At 41.8% G+C, this 17,692-nt stretch overlaps 1 pseudogene; it reads left to right on the top strand.

Annotated features, from left to right (window-relative positions):
• LOC126993742 (uncharacterized) overlaps positions 1–16,677 on the top strand; it is a 31,964-nt pseudogene extending 15,287 nt beyond the window's left edge.
• The last annotated feature ends 1,015 nt before the right edge of the window (positions 16,678–17,692 follow it).

Genomic DNA, 17,692 nt, shown 5'->3' with positions numbered 1-17,692 from the left:
CGTTTAGCTCTGACGTATGAGTAATCATCCATCCAACCAGCAATTATGTCTTACTGCTTCACACACACTCACACACACACTTTGGGAGTGACTATCTCAGAGAACATGTCACCAGACAAACACATCAACAGGATAACGGGACAAACTATGAATTTGCTGAGGAACATAAGGACGGCATTTGTGTATTTGGACAAGGAGATGATGAAGAACATAATAGTTACAATGATAAGGCCAAGGTTGGAGTATGCAGCAGTGGTCTGGTCTCCTCACGAAAAGAAGAATATAAGAAAGCTGGAAAGAGTACAGAGAATGGCAACTAAAATGGTACCGGAACTTAGGGATCGGACTTACGAGGAGAGACTCAATAGCATGGGGCTCACAACCCTGGAGAGAAGAAGAGAAAGAGGAGACCTGATAGCAGTGTACAGGGTGGCGAGCGGGTCGGAGAATCTGGACAGAGAGGATCTGTGTGTGTGGAGCGAGAGAGAAACAAGAGGACATGGAAAGAAGTTGAGGACGTCCACGTGTAGGCGAGATGTGAAAAAATTTAGCTTCCCAAACAGAAGCATTGAGCTGTGGAATGGACTGGAGGAGGAGGTGCTTTGTGCAAGAAATATTCATGATTTTAAGGAAAAGTTGGATAAGAGAAAATATGGAGATGGGACAGCGCGAGCGTAGCTCTTTTCCCGTATGTCACAACTAGGTAAATACAACTAGGTAAATACACACACACACACACACACACACACACACACACACACACACACACACACACACCGTAGCAATAGTTAATCTACTGTAAATATGGATGTTCCTTATATGGACTATCAGTTGGGGAGAAACAGTTTTACTCGAAGGAAATCACTTATCCTTTACTTGGAAAATGTGACTATTGGTAGTACATGCTGCATGTATGTAAGCGAGCAGTAGTTTCTGGTTTCATCCCTTGTTGGTTCACCAACCTCCCCCATACCCAACCTTTCCTTCCTCACACAATCATCCCCACCCAACTACCCAACAACACCTTTGTCGTTGGCGGGGCTAGCCTCGCTCACAGTGCCTTTAACTTTTACCCAAGTTTACCCTAATTTACTCTTATAAGTGCTTCATTATCCACATTTGACACCAAATCATATTTTTGCCCATTAAGTCGGGGTCTCAAATATCCACTGCCAATATAACATCCTTGTCCGACACTTTGTTAAGTTTTATTTGCGAAAAACAGGGGAACACGGCCCCTGAAACCTTTAGTAGCTAGGAGCTTGGCAAGGCTCTCTAGGAGTCTAGAGCATCTTGATTTTTATTATGTGCGATCGTACACTCGTGGGTCGTGACGGCAGGTGCAGTTATGAATGAACTCTAGTTTCTTTTCTTTCACTGACCTTTGTCACATCATCTATCTGTTGTGAGCAAAGTGCATTAGTGTGGTGCTAGGATTGATTCCAAGTTTGCTAAAGACAAGAAACCACAGGTCGCTGATGATTCCTGCAACAACAGCTAAAAAAAAAAAAAAAAAAAAAAAAAAAGGACTCCCGTCTTTAGGATTTTCAACATAACTTATGTATCCAACCATGAACCAGTAGTTCATGGTTATTATAAGCAATTATCTGAAATATGCACAGGAAAAATACAGTACATACTAAGTAAGGAAGTAATGACCTCTAAAATGCTAACGAAAAACTAACAAGTTATATACACATTAACTACGTAGTAGCGGCAAGCCGACCAGTAGGCAGCGCCGCGTAGGGTATATCTCAGATAATTAAAGCAGCTAGCGAGATACGGTAGCTGACCGCAGGTGACCCAGTGGTCACCTACCTGGTGAGACGATGATTAGTCTCTGAGTTGACACGATGGCGAGTGCACGTCAGTCATCTGAGGAGCTTTCTTCAAGCCCAGAGGATTACACTGATACGCAACGTCGTCCTCAGAAGCCCAAGAAACGAAGGAAGCTATTACTTGGTAAGCAGAATATCTCATATTTTTATATAAAATTAGTGAGTAAGGAAAATTATGTGTGTGTGCGTGTGTGTGTGTGTGCGCTGAGGTATGAGAGAGAGAGAGACAGAGATTGGCAGTAATGATAAAAATAATAATAATAATAATGTTAACATTTCTAATTATGTGAACATGGCGTTCTTTTCTCCCTATGTTTATAAAATCTACAATGAGACTTTTTTCGTTTATCAGGTCCTGGAAACGACGATGATGTGGGTGGCGGCCGGTCAGACAGCGAGACTGATTACAACAGCACTGATTCTGACTATGACATTGACACTGAGTATTCTTCTCTTGACGATGACCTTTACCTTTAAAAAAAAAAAAAATTATGATAAGCTCACCATTGCCCCGCCCTGTCCCTCCCCCTCAGGTACCTGGAGAAGGAGCTGGAGAGACACCCTGACCCCTACGAGGTGGCGATGGTCGTGTGGGCGCTCTCCAAGGCCGACTCCAGCAAGAAGGAAACAGCCTTTAACCTCCTGGACAGCATGAAGAGGGAGCACAGTGAGGACAGGAGGAGGAGGAGGAAGAGGAGGAGGAGGAGGAGGAGGAGGAGGAGGAGGTGGAGGTGGAGGTGGAGGGAGAAAAATAAAATCCCTCCCGAAATTGACCTATCTCTCGGCCACTCCTCTTAACTCTTTATAGGAACAGTGAGAAGCGGGGTTTTTTTTCACATTTGTTACCTTTTTTTATGCCCTTGAACTGACCTTTGCTGTAAAAAAAAAAAGTTTGTATGTCATTTTCCATAAGTTCTTCCACAAGTCTCATTCTTGCCACTCCTATTCTTTCTATTGTCATGCCTTCCACGTAACATCCTCTGCAATCCTTTTCTCACATCCTCATTCATCCCGTCTCGTCCCCTTCCTCCATATTTCACATGTCGCACTCTTTCCATTCCTATCCTTGCTATTTTCTTAACTTCCACGCAATATCCTCTACAATTCTCTTTCCCATAATATCTATTCATCTCTCCTCTCCCAGGTAACAAAGTGTACTGGTCTCGCGAGCCCATATCCTTCAACAACTTGGTGTAGGAGAACAGCCAACGCCCCTTCGTGCTGCCCAAGGACGACCGGAAGTGGGACGCACACGCCGTCGAGACCACCGCCTACGCCCTGCTCGTGTATGTGGCCAGTGACGGCATCAGGATCATTCAAGAGAACATCGTGCGCTTCCTGGCTGTGATGCGGGAGCTGGATGGCGGCCTCATCTCCACCCTGGTAAGTGTCCGAAGAATAGAGTTGTTCTTAAAAAAAAAGTGGTTTGTAAGAATGGGGAATAGTTTGAGGGATGTGATGAGGAATGCTTGGGTTTGGGAGGAGAGAAATCTGTAGAGGAAAAGGTTGAAAAAAGTGTTATAGTTACTGCGGTGTTTGTGGGCAAGGAGTGGATGGTAGCAATGGAGAACAGTTTTAACCCTGTAGCTGCGGGGATAATGGTTTTTTGGCCCCTCTAAGCAAGATATATGAGAAAAAAATCATCACTCACTCAAACCATTTCATAATACATATCAGCACATTTGTGATCAGTGTATGCATTATGTAATTTTGGGGGGTTTATGTCATGGCACAAATTTGGCCCGTCGCTGCTACCGGGTTAAGGGTTGTGACGAGGAGTGTTTGTGTTAGTGAAGAGAGAAGCCAATATGGGGAGCCAGAGATAAATGAAAAAATGTTATGAGGTACCTTGGGGTGTTTGTGGTAAAGGAAAAGTTTATGACAAGAACAGTGAAGGACAGTCTATAGGAAAGAGATAAGCGTTTTGAGTTAGGAATAATCTTATCTGGGGATCAAAATATGGATGGAAAAAATCTTATGAGTTGATCTCTCTCTCTCTCTCTCTCTCTCTCTCTCTCTCTCTCTCTCTCTCTCTCTCTCTCTCTCTCTCTCTCTCTCTCTCTTTAGTCTCACTGTCCCCATGCCTCTCTCTCTCTCTCTCTCTCTCTCTCTCTCTCTCTCTCTCTCTCTCTCTCTCTCTCTCTCTCTCTCTCATCTATTAATCCCTACTGTCCCCGTGCCTCACCCTCCCATGCCCTTATGCCCCCCAGGACAGTGTGGCGGCCATGGAGGCGCTCGTGGAGTACTCGTACCGCGCTCGCCTCAGGGACGTGACGGACATGTGGGTCGTCATTGAACACTCGGCTGACCCCAACTTCACATCAACAACAATCTCGGACTGGCAGAGCTGCGGTCTTTTGAGGTGAGAGTCAGGGGATGAGAGGTTGAGGGAAGGTGGAGCAATTGTGTTGTATTACAGTGTATCTTGTGTTTAGTGTAGAGATTAGTGTAGTAGATTGTAGTATTGTGTTTATTGTATTGTATATTCTTATACTTACTGTTTATTGTAGAGATAGTATAATAAGGAAGAAGGTTAGTGGTGCTTAGCATCCCCCAGACTTGGCTAATTCAGATACATCGTATGTACATTGAAAAATTGACATTAAATACAGCGGATGGGCACCTGGCTCGTTGGGCCGAGTACTTCGAGCAGTTGTACATCGGAGAGCCCCCAAGTGGGCAGCTCCCTCTGGCTGGGTTGCAGATGGCGACTGTTGATTCACCAATAAATTCAACTCCATCCTCTCTTGCGGAAGTGAGAGAGGCTGTGAGGATATTGAAGGGTGGAAAGGCAATATCAGTGCCGAGATGATGAAAGCTGGGGTTTAAGTTTTGATTCGTGGGTTGCATGCGGTGCTCTCTGCCGTGTGGTAGACCGGCGCAATTACTTTTGATTGGAATAGGGGATTGGTTGTCCCTATCTGGAGAGGATAAGGAGACCGACAGGATTGCAACAGTTACCGTGGTATCCCACTGCTCAGTGTGTCTGGCAACGTGCTCACTCATCTCCTGCAGATGCAAATTTGATCTCATCTGCTAAAGTTTAAAGGACCTGAGCAGTCTGGGTTTACCACCGGGAAGTCAACAATTAACTGGATCCTGACGTGTATGCCAAGGTCAGCATCACACCCAGGCAATTAAGCCAAGGTCAGCATCACACCCAGGCAATTAAGCCAAGGTCAGCATCACACCCAGGCAATTAAGCCAGGGTCAGCATCCCACCCTGGTAGTTAAGCCAGGGTCAGCGTCCCACCCAGGGATTTAAGCCAAGGTCAGCATCTCACCCAGACAATTAAGTAGATTAAAGTCCCCCACCCTAAATTGGCAAGCTGAGTAATATTAGAGGAAACAAATAAAGTAGTGGTGCCTCAGTATGATGGCTACAGGTTGTTACTAATGCCTTGTCTCCCCACCTTACAGCTGAGCAACATCTGGGGCCACGTGAGCATCGTGGGCCACGGGTCGGGCCAAGCGCTGGTCCAGCTCGACTATAGCTTTGGCGTGGATGTGGAGCCCCTGCTGGACTACCCGCCAGTGCCTGCTTTCGACTTCACAGTCTATTCAGAGTCTTATGGCAGAAATAATTCTCACCTTCGCTTCACCGCCTGTCAGAGGTATGTAGCACCTCACACCTCATCTAATTACCATATTTTCTTGTGGTAAAGGCAAGCAAACAACTGCAAAAAGGAAATGAAATAGTTAATACATACTGTCTTTGAACCAAACAAAAATAATTACAAAATTTGGGCTAAAGTTGTCAAATTTAGGCATGATCTTCCCTTTTTAGACTACTTAAAAGCTTATCAGTAAAATCATAAATGAGGGAAACTACATATTAATTTGGACAACATTTCAAATGGAGATAAAATTGAAAAATTTTAGTCCATGAAAGCTACCAAAATTGGGAGACAAGCATTTGCTAACATCAAGAGCAAAACAGTCAGTGTGAAAGAAGCCTTGAAGACAACAATAAGAAGACAACTGAGGAGGCAGACAAGTTTCCGTAGGTCTTGGTGTGGTGTGTGTATGGATGACTCCTTATACAGGTGGTGCCCGACCTTCTCAAATCTCTTCCCACCTCGGCTTTTAGTTTTTCTATTTATTTTTAGTTAACCCGGTAGTAGCGGGGATCATGTTTCTTAATGGTCCCTCTAAGTGAGAAAAATGAGAAAAAATCAACCCTCACACAAACCATTTCATAATACATATCAAAGCATTTGTGATCAGATTGTGTATCATCTATTTTGGGGGGTTTATATCGTGGCACAAATTTCGCCCGTCGCTGCTACACGGTTAAACCTCTTTCCACCTCGGCTTTTAGTTTTTCTATTTATTTTTAGTTAATGATCCATTATAATTTAGTTTGTTTATATAACTCCTTTCCTCCCCTTCTGCCTCCTGTATTTGTTTCATCATACATAGTCTAAATTTTACCTTCTTTTCTTGTCTAATATATCAGCTCTTTATCCTCACATCTTGTCTTGGAACATTTGCATAAGCCATGAGCTCATCTCCTATTTCTAGCCTTGGCTACATGACAGAGTTCTCTGAAGTGTGAGTGCTCACCAGTGTTTTCTTGGAAGACACAACTCAATAGACATTTCACTCTGACAAACAGGAAAATGCATCAGATAGAGGAGGATGCAGCTATGTCATAAGGCTCTGCAAGGAGATCTAAGAGAAATTACATGAAAATTGAGCATAATTAAATGAAAAAATAAGTGAGGTCATTTAGTACTTATCAGTTCCCTCTCACAACAACAAAAAGGAAGCACATAGCAGATACAGGAGGGTAAACACTTAAATGCAGTTCTGTCTGAAGGCTTTGCAGGGAGATCTAAGGGAAGTACATGAAAACTGAGCATAATTAAATGAAAAAATAAGTGAGATGCACTTAGTATTTATCAGTTCCCTCTCACAACAACAAACAGGAGATACACAGCACATACAGGAGAATAAACACTTAAATGCAGTTCTGTCTGAAAGCTTTGCAAGGAGATCTGAGGGAAGTGCATGAAAACTGAGCATAATTAAATAAGATAGAGTTAGGTGCATTTAATACCTATCAGTTCGCTCTCAACAACAAGCAGGAAAATACATAACTGATATAAGAGGATAAACACTTAAATGCAGTTCTGTCTGAAGGTTTTGAAGGGAGATCTAAGGGAAGTACATGAAAACTGAACTGGGATAAAAAAAAGAAAGGAAGTTGCGTATAGTATTAATTCCCATTCTCTGCAGCTGGACCAACTTGGGAGAGTCTGAGACGAGTGGCGTGGCGGTGGTTGAGGTGCATCTCCCCTCTGGTTACTACGTGATGCAGGACGACCTCATCCGCCTGGTGGAGTCCCGGACCGTGAGGAACCTGCGCTGGGCCTACCGCACCAGCACACAGGTCAAGTTCTTCTTCAATAATGTGAGTACCTGATGTGTGTTGCATTTCTAACGTCCTCATCTCTTCCATTTACTTACTCACAATGTTAATGAGCCAAGGTGACACCACTTACCACTGCCTCACTCCAACACTAGTCCTTGAAATGGTGGATATCCTTTGTTCACTTGCTATTGTGTCATAAGAAGACCTTGTTCCCTCTCAGACAGATGTTCACTTATGCTGCAGCTGAAAATGCACCACAACCTGATCTTGATAACTTGTTACAAACTTCCCCATAGTCTATAAAGGCAACGTAGCCTACACACTCAACTTCTTTCTTTTCCATACCAAACTTGTTCCTCACTCCAATCAGGCTGCTGAAACACTCCCCCTTACCATCCCTGAAAAAAACAATAAACTTATACCTCTCATTCATCCTTGGCTCCCTTTAATTTGTACAACATAATAGTTACACATTTCCTCCTGTTCTCTGACACCGCAGCTTTCAAAGTTTCAAAGTTAGTCTGTAGTTTACACTTAGGGTGATTTTTGTAAACCTTTATCCATCCACCCACACCTTTGTTCTGCTGTGTGTGCTTACAATCTCTTGCCTTTCTCTTTGAGTACATAATCACCCATTAATACGTGTCTTCCTGCAGCTGGACTCAGAGGAGGCGTGCGTGACATACGAGGTGGAGCGCTGGCACCGTGTCACCAACCACTCCCGCTACAACATGGCGCGAGTGTACGACCTCTACCAGCCTGGCAAGTGTTGGGTGGGGCAGTGTGTGGCAGCAGCTGCTTTTAGTGTAGCTATTGCAGTGTTGACAGAATATGCAGTAGTTAGAAATAGTAGTGATAGTAACTGTAGTTGTAGTAAAAGAAACAACAACAATGAAACTTGGAGTAGAGGCTGCAAATATTTAGAGAACTATTGGGAAGAATGAGCATAAAGTTACCGCAACACTAGAGCAATAAATAACAAGCATAAAGGAAAATAGCTTGTAATAAAACCATAGATAAAAAAAAAGTCTGGGATAATTATATTTGTTCAAGATCTACATGAAGTATTGTCATTATTAACACGGTAGCAGCGGGGATCGTGTTTCTTAATGGTCCCCCCAAGCGAGAAAAATGAGAAAAAATCACCCCTCACACAAGCCATTACATATATATCAAAGCATTTGTGATCAGATTATGTATCATCTATTTTGGGGAGTTTAAATTGTGGCACAAATTTGGCCCGTCGCTGCTACTGGGTTATTGGTGCTTTTATTATCAGTGCAACAGCCCAAGATGTGGATAAAGACTACAAAAGACCTTAAACTATTGGTACCCCTTGGCTTGGCGCTAAAATGTCTGCCTCGCATGTCAGGGGCCCGGGTTTGTATCTTGGGCAAGTTGGAGAAAACATAAAGAGTAGGTCAATTTTTCATATGGTGGCAGTCAGGCAGATTGAGAAAACATCACGAGTAGATCAACTTTTCATTCGGTGGCAGTCTCCCCATCACATCATAACTGGCAGTCTCCCCATCACATCATAACTGGCAGTCTCCCCATCACATCATAACTGGCAGTCTCCCCATCACAGCATATCTGGCAGTCTCCCCATCACATCATAACTGGTATATTCATGACAATTCTTCTTACTTCTTATCCCTCCCTGCAGAGCGCTTCAACATGTCGCTGATGGAGGTGTACCCCCTATACGACCTGGACCTGTGCGAGGTGTGCGGCTCCTACCAGGTAAGCAGCAGCTGTTATAATTCAGGGAGACAAGGTAGTGGCTGTATCTTCTGAGATTTCTGGAGGGGACAAAGCTCCATGTTAAGGAAACTAAATGTGCTATCACATGGAGATTTTCTGGTGTCTTTTACTGGCATCTAGCCGCCGATACCGGTGGCAAGGAGCGCTCTTCCTATCACACGTGCAACAGATGTTTTCAGCCTCAGCGCAGATCAAAACAAGCTGGATGATATATATATATATATATATATATATATATATATATATATATATATATATATATATATATTTATATATATATATATATATAATATAATTTACAAGGCATTACAGGTCCCATGTGGGATACTCCTTCAGAGCTTCTGCTAATTTCTTGAAAACTTCTCTCTACATATTTCTCTTGGAATAATTTTCATCCCTGGTGTCCCACAGACACTTGTTTTCCCGATAGAGCTCACAGAGGGTGGCAAGAGCATCCTTGGACCAAATAATTTGCTCCATGGCTAGGCAATGCCCACACAACTGCTGAAAGTGTAAACAAAGACACCAGTACTGGCTTCATGATGACGATAATTGGCGTCTTGGATTGGCGGAGTCCAGCCACCAATACTGGCGTCAATATGCCCATATTGGTGGCAAGATGCCAGTAAAGTTGCCCATGTGATAGCACCTTTATGATCGGATTATGGCAGAAAGACATCGGCAAAATATCAGGAAAACAAAAATCTATTCTGGAAGGAAGTTAAAAGAGGAATGTGGGTAGGAAGAGTGAGACTTGCAGGATAATGGGAAGCAATGGGAACCTCAAGAAAACAAATGAGGAGATAAAAGTGTCAAAGCAGCATTTTGAATCTGTGATGAAAGAATGTCAAAGGAAGAGGAAAAGTGACCAATACAAGTGTGAAGATTAATATAGGGCACACATTTACACAGGGAGAGATTGAAAGGGGGAGATAAAAAAAGGAAATAATGAAGTTAAAAGTAGAAAGGCCCCTAACATTGGTGGCATGACAGAATAAAAACTAAAATATGGGAAAGTGTTGCTGTGGAGTGGATGTTGTGAATCTACAATCTAGCCTGGGAGTGAACAAGGTGGGGTGCAGGATGCCTGGAGGAGGGCCATCAGTGTTCCTCTGTATGAAGTGAAGGTAGTAGAGAGAAGTGTATGAGTTCCAGCAGAGTCAGGTTACTCAGTGTGCAAGGAAAGGTTTAGGGAAGGATTTTAAGTGAGAGGATGATGGAAATAGCTGATACAAGTGTAGGTTATGAATGTTTCATTGATGAGGTAGAGGATCTGTAGATAAAATTTTTGCTAGCCGAGGAGTACCTAGAGAAAAAAAATACCTAGAAAAGCACTGAGAGAATAAGAAGCTGTTTTCTGCTTTCATGGACTTGGGAAAGGCCTGTGAAAGGGTTGACAGGAAGGGTTTATGGGATGTTCTGAAGATATATGGTATGAGTGGATGTTTACTTGAAAGGATCAGGTAGTTTTTTTTACAAAAATGTGAGAGCCTCTGTGTGTGTGAACAAGGAGATGAGGTATACAGCTTTGATGCTGGTGTGGGTATGAAAATGTATATGTGTGATGTCAACATGGCTGTCTGTTGTCTATAAGAATGGTTATATGAGAACAATGAAAGCAGAGTAGCAGTGGAGTGAGGAGTAGTTTTTGGTGGCAAGCCATTTTGTGGATGATACAGTGTTGTCAAAAAGTGAGAAAATGCTTGTTGATGAATTGTACGGAAAGGAAAAAAGCTGCAGGTAATTTGTTGGCAAGAGTAAGGCATTTGAGAAGGAAAGAGAAAAAAAGAAGAGAACAATCAGTGTGAGATCTGTGTTGGAAAAGAGAAGCTGAAGTGACTGAGTTTGAGTAGTTAGGGACAGTTTTATGAAAGCATACATTTGCAGTGTTTTTTATCCATGCTAGGGATCACCCAACATTGATCCCTCCCTCTTTAGCATAACCCTTCCAGAGACTTGGTCGATATCCATATCATGAGGGGGAGGGAACACTGATTGAAAACTCTTTGCTTTTAGCACAACAGTAGAGAGCCTCCTAACTTTACCTTGTTTATCAAAATTACTTCAGCCCAGTCATTATACGTCTTTTCATTAACCGGTCCAATGAGAAATTTGTTTGTATCAATTGCTGAAAGTGTACATACTTGTTCACTGATTCTCAAGCTGCCTCTTGGATGGCTATTTGTGCAACTTTAGCATGATTGTTGAATATAATTTTAGTCTTCTTCAGCTGCAGCCCTGTGTGTGGAGTCTCCCTGTTTAGTTCTATTATCATATGTTGCAGTTTATCAAGTCATGCTAAAAAGTACAATGTCCCTGGCAAATCAAAGATTCCATAGATATTAGTTTCCTATTTCTGTTCCTTTATTCCCCAAGTGGAGTATGTTTTTAATTTCCTATAATCATGCCGTCAACATTTTGGGTGATATGGTATTGTATTGTCACTTCCTTATTTCTTGATACTTTTCTGGTATCAGTATTAAGTTTCATAATTGCTCTTCCATCCCTGTGAATGTCTTCAAAATCCCACAATAGATTTGCCTTATGCCTCGTTGCTGAGTTGCATTCAGCAGTAATAATATGGTATAATAGTTGTTGCCGTCCCTTTGTAGAAAGGGACAACCAACCTAGTCTTCCAGTCAGGAATGTACCAAATTACCATACAGAAGTCAAGACCGCATGCAACCCGCGGATCATGGCCTCACCTCCAGCTTTGAGCAGTTATGCACTAATGTTACAGGTACCAGGTGCCTTTCCACCCTCAAAATTTGTCATAGCCTATCTGACCTCATCAGGAGAGGGTGGATCAGCATCTGCCACCTGCAACCCAGCAGATGAAAGTTGCCCACTTGGAGGGTCTGCCATGTACAACTACTCAAAATACTTAGCCCAGTGAGCTCTCTTACTGTCCATGTCTGACTCAAGGCAGCCATCTGCTGTTCAGATAGCGCTCACCTTAGAGGGAGCCTCCTCAGGGCTTGGTAAGCAAGTCCGGGGTCGTTCACACTGAGATGGCTCTCAGTCTTCTCAGCGAGACTCCTACCATACTTTTCTTTGTCTCTCCTCAGGAGAGCTCTAGTCCTTTGTGACAGAGCCCTATACTGGTCCTGATTTCTAGAAAGTCTGGTTGATTAACTCCTTGATATTCTCCATCTACTGCTCCAAGATATCAGGCGTTCTCCAATGCTCTCCTTTGAAACTTGATGGGTCTCAGATTTGAAGGTGTCCCACAGCTATACAGGATCCTCAATGGTGCTGAGCACACTGAACTGATTCGAGACTCACTGCATGCTCCTGAGCACATGTTTGGTCTTTCAGCCTCTCGAGATGAAACATCATAATGTTGCATGTCAAGTTTCTTCTTGACTTGATATGAAGCTTGAGTGTTGCAACAAGCTCAAACTCCAAAGAACTCAGTATTCTAGGAAATACTGCATTTCTGGAGGATCCTCCAACAAGTATTCACAAGGATGTGGTCAATCACTTTAGCTTCCCCTCTGGAGCTGCTATACCAAGTCCAGCAGTGCAGCTCTGGTTTCTGGTACCAAGAACCCACAATTCTCAATCTCCTGGATCTTACAAACTTAAGAAGAGAACTGTTGGTGTTCCTGGTACCAGAACCATGGCGACCAACACACAACTCAGAGGTGACCCTGCCAGTGCCAGTAGTATCATTGAAGTTGCCCAAGACAATGAGTGTGTCCTGAGGGGGGCACTGGTCTAATAAGAAATCAAGTTTGATGTAAAACACTTCCTTCTCTTCAGTTTCACATGTTTTGGTAGGACCATACACTGCAGCAAGACATGAAACCTAGTGAGTGCTTCAGTCTCACACGCATTATATGCTCACCAACCAGATGGATCAGCATTAAAGAAAATGGATATGAGAACAGACAAGTAGATGACACAATAAAGGCAACTGAAATCATGAAGGGGCAATTGTCAGGACACTTGTGTAGGGAAAGAGACAATAGATAGGCAAAAAGTGATTGATTAGAAAGGAAATGGAAAGACCCAAGGGGATGCAATTCAATAGTTGGTGTAATGAAATTATGTAATTCTACAAGGGTTAAGCTGCCCACACACGCAGAGGACTGGCGTCACGATTCTGTGAGGACAATCATTTGTGGACAAGCCTTAAGGCTTGGCATCATAGACGAAACCCCACACACGCTGACGATTGGCATTAAGGATTGACATGTGGACAGATATCAAAGCTCCAGCCGGCTGTTTTTTTTTGTTTTGTTTTTACGTCTTGGCCTATTGCACCGGTAGGCTTCTTCCCGGTGGATCCTGATGGTCGGTCCAAGGCTTCTTCCCGGTGGGTCCTGATGGTCGGCCCAGCCCGTTCAGGCGCAGGCGAGTGTTTATAGTGGCGCCATCTTGCATTGGCTCATCCTGCCCTCCCGGAGCTCATCTTTAATCCTAGAATCTAGAGCAGTGATTTTCAAAGTGTGTGCCGCAGCACACTCGTGTGCCGCCATTATCTCCTTGGTGTGCCTCGGAAATTTGGGTGGGATTTTGATTTGTGTACATAATCTAATGAAACTACTGTAAAGTGTAATTTATATTCATCAAGGGTGACTAATTATTATATATAAATATATATATATATATATATATATATATATATATATATATATATATATATATATATATATATATATATATATATATATATATATATATATATATATATATATATATATATATATATATATATATATATATATATATATATATGTATGCAAAATATTAGTTGTTTCTTAGTGTGCCGTCATGCTAAATAGTTTGAAAACCACTGATCTAGAGTCTGGATTGATAGGTGGTCTTCTGGACAGCATGTGGGTAGTTAAGCCACTCGGCGGCTGAAAATCTCAGCTTGGTAGCACCGGTCGGGATTGAACTCGCGTCCTCCTGAACGCGGGGCCGTCTTGCTATCTGTTCAGCCACCACCTGGGTTATGTCGCCAATAGCCTAGTCCTGATATATATATATATATATATATATATATATATATATATATATATATATATATATATATATATATATATATATATATATATATATATATATATATATATATATATATATATATATATATATATATATATATATATATATATATATATATATATATATATATATATATATATCGCTATCTCCATCTATATCTTTAGGCGAGGTGAGGGTTGTCATGGCAGAGTCTAGGAACACTACACCCCCTTCGCACCCACCCTGTCAGCGCACACGAGGGATGAGGTGAAAAGTTTATATAAAAAGTTTTGTGCTTCACTTATTTGATGTTTTATGAAAAATCTGTATACACCATCGTGTTCAGGAGGCTTTTCTCTATAAAATGGAATTGTTTATTTTAGTACTCAATTCATTGCCGCTGCAAATGGTAGCAATATGTAAAAGGTGTTATAAACATTACGGAGTGATTCTTTAACTTCAGCTCGTAACTATTTATTTAGTTTGTTTCATTGAGTTTTCACAAACATATTCGGGTTCTGCAATGACCGCTGCGTTTAACCCTGTAGCAGCGACGGGCCAAATTTGTGCCATGATATAAACCTCCCAAAATAGATGATACATAAACTGATCACATATGCGTTGATATTTATTATGAAATGGTTTGCGTGAGTGATGATTCTTTCTCATTATTTTGCTTAGAGGGGCCTTTAGCCTAACCTAACCTAACCTAAGAAACATGACCCCCGCAGCTACTGGGTTAACAGTGTTAACCAAAATGTCCTATCTCGTGTATGAGTTGAGTTACAGCAAATAATATAGAAGCATGTCTGTGATATCACTCCTTTTGCCTATCTCGTGGCCTCAAGCGACTGGCCCGAGCCGTCCCCTACACACAGAGGATTGGCTTCAATGACTCCAATCCTTTCCCGGCCTCACGTGGATTTATAACCAGACGTAATTGCATGAGGCCGGATAATTCCATCTGATGATTGGAATCAAGAGCCCACACACGGTGAGGATTTTGTGGGGACTGGCCTCTTGACGCCAGTCCTCTGTGTGTGTGGGCAGCTTTACTGTACCATCGCCAAAATCAAAGCTGGTAACCTTCATATTGTGAACAGATGCTCTACAGTGACTTTGGTCAATAGAACTCATGGATCATGGCCTCCCCTCCAGCATTGAGCAGCTCCGCACTGATGTTTCGAGTACAGCTGCCTTTTCACCCCTCAACCTTGCCACAACCTCTCTGATCTCCAATTAGAGCATCCATTATTTTAAGTCCATCAGTTAATTGTGAGCTGTCCACTCGAAGGGTCCCCCACATACAACTGTTTAAAGTTCTCAGCCCAACGAGCCCTCTGCCCATCCATGTCCACAAGGCAACCATTTACTGCTAGAATAGCACTAACCTGAGAGGCAGTCTGAGTGGGGCTCAGTAAGCAGGCCATCAGTCATTTGCATTGAAATAGTCCTCAATGGCCTTAGTGAGACTCCTGACACATGTCTCTGTCTTGGTTGCCTCATAGAGCTCTCGTCCTACATATATTGATTCAGGTTTACAGCAAGCTTGACAGGACTCTGACTCTTGGTGTTCTTCAATGCAAAGGAATTACTGCAATTAAGAAATAACATTGATTCAAAAGACATGGACAAGATGAAAGGCTAAGTATAGCAGAAGAAAACATTTGAAGTAGATATTTGATGGCAGAGAGATGAAAAAATGATGTAATATCTGGCAATATGTCAGTCTAGAATCTAGATGCATAGTTCAAGGATCATCTCACTTCAACTAAGTATACAATGGCCTAACATTGATCTTTATAGATTATAGAACTTTTACAGTAATAGATAACACTACAACAATGTGCACTGTTAGTGCCAGGAGAGGGGTGACTGAATGGGAAGGATATGCATACTGTGACAACATTTTATCAGCATTTTTTGTTCCCTTGTCAATGTTTTGCTATTTTGATACTAAACCAAATTTAGCCAACTTACCTTCATGCTTTGTTGGAGCTGATGAAACCAAGTAGATCCAATTTTAGCCTTATGCTTTTTTGGAAATATGTCCCTTTCATTGCTTTTTCTGACATGCAGTGGGACACAAACATGTTTTAATATTTCATGGAAGTTTGCACTAGTTTTAAAATCTGTTAATTTCTGTCTCTCTCCACAGTGTCCTTACTGCCCCTTCTACAGCAGCGCACCGCCACTGCCTCCAGCGCCCATGGCCATCCTTCTGTCCTTGCTGGTGTTACTGCTGCTTCAGGTGTCAGTGACTGGCAGAGGCTTCTGCTGACCCAAACTGCACGACTGCACGTCTGCACATTCTGAAGGAAAGAAAAATAGTACCACTAATGTTGTCGTGAATGTGCCAATGAAGACAGACATGAGGGAGAAGGAGAGGGAAAGGAGAGAGACAGGACGTACACGTCTTACTCGAACAAGCATCGTCGCTCTCTACACAGTCTCACAGACCCCTCCTGCCATTGTTTTCTGCTGAGCACAGGAGGAAGACACAGGATAACATAGCGTGTGACAATATTAGAGGGAGGGCAGTTTTGATGATGTATTGATTTAGTGATGATAGGTCTATTTTTCCATACTCTGGGATGATAGTTGTAGAGAGATTGCTTTATTACACAAACCTATTGTGTATTAAAAATATATATTGTTGCATTGCGTTTGATATTCATAAGTGTTGTTGCTGTGCTGCATATGTAAGCATATAAAAGTATACTACTGCTATCACTACTACTAAAACTGCTACTATAGTCGATTACATTTCATCCGTCCATCCACAAAGTGTGAATTTTGATGAATATGGCACATGCGTATTAATTGTTAGTTCATGACTGTGCAAAAAGGTCAACTTGTTATAAATAAACAACTATTTTCAATTATATTGGAATATTTATGTATAAAAAAAAAAAATATATATATATATATATATATATATATATATATATATATATATATATATATATATATATATATATATATATATATATATATATATATATATATATATATATATTGAGGAGGCGGTGGCTGAGTGGTCAGCATGTGGGCGGCGTCCAGGAAGATGCAAGTCCACATTCTGCCCGTGACCACAAGCTGGGATTTTTCAGTCACTGCCAAGTGGCCTAAGACTATCCACTTGCTGTCCTGAAGTCCACCTATCAACCCGAACTCCAGATTCTCTCTCTTAAAAAGAGGATCAAAGATGAGCTCCACAGGACAGCATGAGCCAAGCAAGATGGCACCACTACAAACACTTGCCTGCACCAAAACAGGCTGGGGGCATTAGGCCCCACCAAGAAAGTCTACCGGCACCATCGGCTGAACGTCAAAAAAAAAATTAATAATATAATTAATCCCATGCATGCCGATTTGCATCAATAATGCCACACAAGCACACAAAAGACAAGTCAGATCATACTGAAACAAACTGTGGCCTTTTAAAAACTAAAATTCAGCTTATTTCAAGTTCATAACAAGATATTTGACTTTGTAAATTCTGATAATACGAATTTTAATACTTTACTGCATGTAAATCACATGGGTTAAATTATTCAAAATAGCACTGAATATTGGTAAAGGTGATACTGAGCTTTTGTGAATAGTACCTATGTGATTTTCATGCAATAAATAATCAAAACACCTTTCATTTGCTTTTACACAGCTACATGTCTTTTATGTACCTGAAATGAGGTAACTTGTTGGTATTTGAAAG

The sequence above is a fragment of the Eriocheir sinensis genome, unplaced genomic scaffold, assembly GCF_024679095.1.
Source record: "Eriocheir sinensis breed Jianghai 21 unplaced genomic scaffold, ASM2467909v1 Scaffold664, whole genome shotgun sequence".
Lineage (NCBI taxonomy): Eukaryota > Metazoa > Arthropoda > Malacostraca > Decapoda > Varunidae > Eriocheir > Eriocheir sinensis.
Note: the sequence above shows the minus strand (reverse complement) of the source record. Positions and strands in the feature narration are given on the sequence as shown.